Below are 5,897 nucleotides of genomic sequence, written 5' to 3'. Positions count from 1 at the left end.
AGGAGGATGCCCAGCGTTTTGAAGGCTCTGATGATGATAGCCAGCTAGAGGAAGGCAGTAACGTGAGCCCAGAGAGAGGGGATGCCCAAGAAGGACAGCAATCTGGCAGTCATGTTCCCCAAGCTGCAGCATACTGCCAGGTTTGCTCCAGTGATGAGGAGGGAGGGGATGATTAGGTCACTGACTCCACGTGGGTGCCTGATAGGAGAGAGGAGGAGGAGGAGGCACACCTCCAACAAGGCAGGATGCCCTCCAGGGGCCAGCTTAAGGGCAGCACACCGACTGCATCACACCGCAGAGCGCCTACTGCGAAGGGCACTGCCTCTGCACGTTATTCCAAAAGTTCTTTGGTGTGGGTCTTTGTTGAGATGTGTCCATCAGATCGTACCGCTGCTATTTGCAACATATGTCTCAAGTGTATCTCGCTTGGCCAAAACATCAGATGCTTGGGCACCACATGCTTGACCAGACATATAGGAAAAATAAACTGCGCTTGGCAAAAACCAAAAATAATAAAAAAATAAAAACGAAAGATAAAATTAATCTATAAAGAAGGCAGCAGCAATAAGTGGGATACACACACCTAACAGCAATAAGGAAATACAGAAAGCTGCGCCAACACAAAAAATATTCTATACACTAACTACCCAAAATACAAAATATAAGAAAAATATAATAAAAATTATAAATAATTAGTATATTCCAAACTTATAAAAATTATGACAATTAATATGAATCCATAATTAAAGAGTTCATGAAAAAGTCCGTAGATAATCAACACTTGCGATCCTATGTAAGAACACCACGGTGGTTACACACACTTGAAATGCGCACACGTGCCCGTCACCTTATAGTGAGTGCGCTTACCAGATTAAGGCTTAATAAAGGCATTGTAAATATGTCCTCAATCGCCTCAGGATACTCCTCCTCTTAATGGATCAGCTCACCGTAATTAAAAGCAGTATTCACATGTACATATCTTATTCCATGATCCCACAAATTGCTTAGAAAATGAAGGTCCAGATGGCTCTCCGGGTCTTCACCAATGGACTCTTTGTAGACTTTCCAACTTGTCAACCTTACATAGGATCGCAAGTGTTGATTATCTACGGACTTTTTCATGAACTCTTTAATTATGGATTCATATTAATTGTCATCATTTTTATAAGTTTGGAATATACTAATTATTTATAATTTTTATTATATTTTTCTTATATTTTGTATTTTGACCAGACATATGTTGACCTGCCATGCAGTTCGTTGGCAAGCGTACCTAAAAGACCCACACGAAAGAACAAAGCTGACCTCTCTTTGCTCCTCATCAGCTGGGATCTCCAACCTCACTATACCTTCAGTCCGCTCTGAAACCTGCACTGAGAGGAATGAAGGTGTAGAATTAAGTGTGTCACAGCCAAGTATTTGCGGGCAATCTGCTAGCTGTACACCGATGTCCGATTGTACCAGGCAAATTTCACTGCCCCAGCTTCTGCACCGTCGAAAGAAGTTCACTCCCAGCCATCCACATGTCCAGTGGTTGAATGCTAGCTTGGCTAAATTGCTAGCACTTCAACTGCTGCCTTTTCAGTTGGTAGATTCTGCCTCCTTCCGTGAGTTTGTGCAATGTGCATTTCCTCAGTGGCAGGTTCCCAAATGCCACTTTTCTCACGGAAGGCGATTCCGGCTCTCTACCAGCATGTGGAATGCAATGTCCATGCCTCACTGGACAGGGCGGTTAGCAGTAAGGTGCATATTACCGCTGACTCATGATCCAGCAGGCATGGGCAGGGATGTTACCTATATTTCATGGCGCATTGGGTGACTCTTCTGGCAGCTGGGAAGGATGCAGGACAAGGTGCAGTAGTGTTGGAGGTTGTTCCGCCACTACGCCTCCAAAATGCTACTACTGGTGATTGTGACACACCTCTCTCCTCCATTCCCTCCTCTTCTTCTTCCTCCATGGCCTCTTCCTGTGCTTTGTCCTCGGAACCAGCTGTGCTCCGTAGGTGTTTAAGGGGCTACGCAAGTACGCAGGCAAAAATATGCCATGCCGTGCTTGCGCTGGTGTGCTTGGGGGAGAGGAGCCACACTGGGGCAGAGATTCTGTCATCTCTGCAGGGGCAGGCTGAGAGGTGGTTGATGACACGCCAGCTTAAGCCAGGAATGGTGGTTTGCGACAATGGCACCAACCTCCTCTCCGCCCTCTGGCAAGGACAACTGACCCATGTGCGCTGTCTGGCTCACGTCCTTAACTTGGTGGTTCAGCGGTTCTTGGGCAGGTACCCGGGGTAACAGGATGTCCTGAGGCAGGCCAGGAAAGTCTTTGTGCATTTCCGCCGGTCATATAATGCCAGTGCTCAACTGGCTGACCTTCAAAAGGAATTGAACCTGCCCAAGAACCGCCTAATCTGTGACATTCCCACCAGGTGGAACTCAACGTTGGCTATGCTGCAGTGGCTACACACGCAGCAGAGGGCCATCAATGAGTACCTGTGCGAATATGGCACCAGGACAGGGTCAGGGGAGCTTGGTTTTATTTCCTCACACCAGTGGGCCATGATCAGGGATGCATGTACTGTCCTGTCACCATTTGAGGAGGCCACGAGGATGGTGAGCAGTGACAGTGCATGCATCAGTGACACTGTCCCTCTTGTCCACCTGGACAAGGGCACTTGAGGTGGAACAGAGGCTGTCGTGGACATATGGCTCCTAGACCTGCAACAGGGCTCAGGTGCATCCCGGCCAACAGGCTCCCAGCAGCAAACAGACATGTGCCAATGTGCGTGCACTTGCGCCAATCGCGGAGATTGTGCACGCGCACACAGTAACATGGCTTTGGCACCAGTGGCCTTTAAAAGGGGCTCTCACCATTCAGCTCTTGCTGTTTGATTGGCAGCTTTTACTGTGACCTGCTCCTGAATCTGCACTTGATCTCATAAGGACCTGGCTTCCTGACCTTGCTGCCATCTCCAATCCTGATCTCTGGCTTTCCTTGACCCTGCTCTTTCTACCTGCCTGCCCAATCTGCCATTGCCAAAACCAGCCTGGACTCTGACCACCCTTTACCTGCTGATTCTGCCTGAACTGATCCACTGTGTATGACCCGGCTTGTCTAACCTTCCTCTTACCTGCATGCGTGTGTTGCTCCTTGGCACACCCACATCCAGCTGACCTGCATCCAGCTACCAGCCGTGCGCACCTGTATGCGCTTGTTACTCCTTGGCGCACCTGCATCCAGCTACCAGCCATGTGCACCTGCGTGCGCTTGTTGCTCCTTGGCACACCTGCATCCAGCTGAACAGTATCCAACTGACCAGCATCTTCAGCACCCCAGCCGTTTCCAGCGCCTCCTAGTGGTCATCACCTCCAGCCCCAGAGAACTCTTCAGGCACTCTTACCTCACTGTGCTCCTACCGTCACTGTCCACAACTCCAGTGACCCGGGAACAAGGGGTGTACGAGAGGTCTCCCTCTGCACGTCAGGCTCACCTATGAGGTATGTGTCAGAAGCAGGAAGAGGAGGACTTCCTTGCCTCTCAAGGCCCCCTTTATCCAGACAGTGTTCCTGCTGGCCCACCCATCACACAGGAAGAGGGCGAGGAGGAGGAGGATTGTGTCAGCATGGAGGTGGAGCCTGTCACTCAGCATCAGCAGCAGTCTTTTAGGGATCATTTACAGTCCCAAGAAACCCATGGACTTGTACGTGGCTGGGAGGAGGTGGCTGGGAATCAGGTCGTCCTTAGTGACCCAGAGGACTCCAGACTGAATGCCTCAGCTAACCTACGCTGCATGGCCTCCCTGGTCCTGCAAAGCCTACGGAAGGATCCTCATATTCATCGGATCAAGGAGAAGGATAATTACTGGCTAGCAATTCTCCTTGATCCATGGTACAAGGGTAAGGTTGCGGACCTTATCTTGCCAACGCAGAGGGAGCAGAGGATGAGATATCTTTGGGAGGCCTTGCAGAAAGGTCTGTGCAATGCATTCCCAGAGACTGGGAGGTTACAAATTCCTGGTCCTGGACAATGTGAGGCTTCGGTCAGTCAAAGAAGGAGCGGTGTAGAAGGTGGCCATCTGACCGATGCATTCAGACAATATTTTAGTCCGCAGCCCCAAGGTATGATCAGTTCCAGCAACCATCGCCAGTGTCTAATTTACATGGTGCAGGAATACCTAGAGGCAAGATCAGACTTTGACACCTTTCCCACCAAAAATCCTCTGGGTTACTGGGTCTTGAGGATGTATCACTGGCCAGAGCTTGCACAGTATGCAATTGAGCTACTGGCCTGTCTTGCATCCAGCGTTCTTTTGGAACGCACATTCAGTGATGCTGGAGGCTTTGTAACCGATCACAGGGTGCACCTGTCCACCAACTTGGTTGGTCGACTGAGCTTCATAAAAATGTGACTATCCTCTTTCTCCTCAATGATCCTGCTTGGAAGAACATTTTTGGTTCTGGGAGCCGCCACCAATGGCTAAGGCACAATTTTTCAGCCTCTGTTTAACAGGGGCATGTAATAACAATTTTTGATGCAATACTTTGCAGCAGAGCTCATTCCTGCTCTCCAACTAGAGTTTCTGTGAGGTGTTGCAGTGTTGTGGCACCAGCGCCTAATGCCCAATTTTTCTGCTCCTGTACAACATGTGCATGTAATTACATTTCTTGATATAATATTTCACAGCAGGGCACGTTCTAGCACCCACCAAGAGTAACTGTGAGGACTTACGGTGTTTTGGTACCAGCACCGCCACCACCACCACCAAAGGCCCAATTTTTCTACCACTGTTCAACAATGGCATGTAATTACAATTTTTGATTTAATAGTTCACAGCAGGGCATTCCAGCGCCCACCAAGAGTCACTTTGAGGGCTTACAGTGTTGTGGCAACACCAACACCTTAGGCCCAAATTTCTGCAGAGCCTATAGGGCAGGCCCCTACTTTCAAATATCCAACTTACGAACGTCTCTTACTTGCAAACGGAAGGAGACAACAGGAAGTGAGGTGAAATCTACCCCTAGGAAGGGAAATTCTCTCCTGTAAGAGCTGATACGGGAAAAAGTGTCTCCCGCCACTAGTGCTTTATCCCAATCCTTGTTTTACTAAAAACCCAAAATTTTCAAAAAACATTGGTCATTGGGACAGAAAGTGAGGTGAAATCTTCTGAAGAGGTGCACAAACGGGATAAAACTGTTACAGGGCTTAAAAAAAGCATATTGACTGGAGCTACACTTTAAAAATTTACCAGTTCAAAATTACAAACAGATTCTACTTAACAACAAACCTACACAGTCCCTGTCTTGTTTGCACTGCCTGTATACTTCTGTTCTGAGTATATAGGGACTGGGGGCCCCACGCCTTTCCTTTTTTTAATTTGGTACAGGGTTCCCCTTTATATTCGTACAAGACCCAAAGGGGCCGGTAATGGGCGGGGGGGTACACATGCCATTTTTCTCAATGATTTTCATCCATATTGCTGGGACCAGACATTACATTAAAAACACAAGCAGTTTCAAATGACTTTTTTTCCATTAGGAAGATCTAACTCATTACCTACTCTCATGCATCAAGGCGATTTTGTAGACAAAATGCGGGCCTTGCAACTAATCCAGCAAACACATCCCAAATTGCATAAGCTCAAGATATAATCCCCCTACCCCTCACCCACTTAACCTTATTAATTTGTCTGATTATCACTTATCCCCACACGAAATTTCAGTATTACAAAAAGGTGTTACTTTTTGTCCTGTATCACAAATTGATAAATTCTCGGTTATTAAAGATATTCACCTTTTTATCCGTAACCTATTACTACAGAGTTTATACTCCAAAACTTCACTCACTGACCCTGCACTTCACACCTTTGCTGAGGCATCCGCAGTTCAGGACCTTATTGACCTTC

The sequence above is a fragment of the Lithobates pipiens genome, unplaced genomic scaffold, assembly GCF_037356315.1.
Source record: "Lithobates pipiens isolate NorthernLeopardFrog02 unplaced genomic scaffold, aLitPip1_a1.2 Scaffold_8, whole genome shotgun sequence".
Taxonomy (NCBI): Eukaryota; Metazoa; Chordata; class Amphibia; order Anura; family Ranidae; genus Lithobates; species Lithobates pipiens.
Note: the sequence above shows the minus strand (reverse complement) of the source record.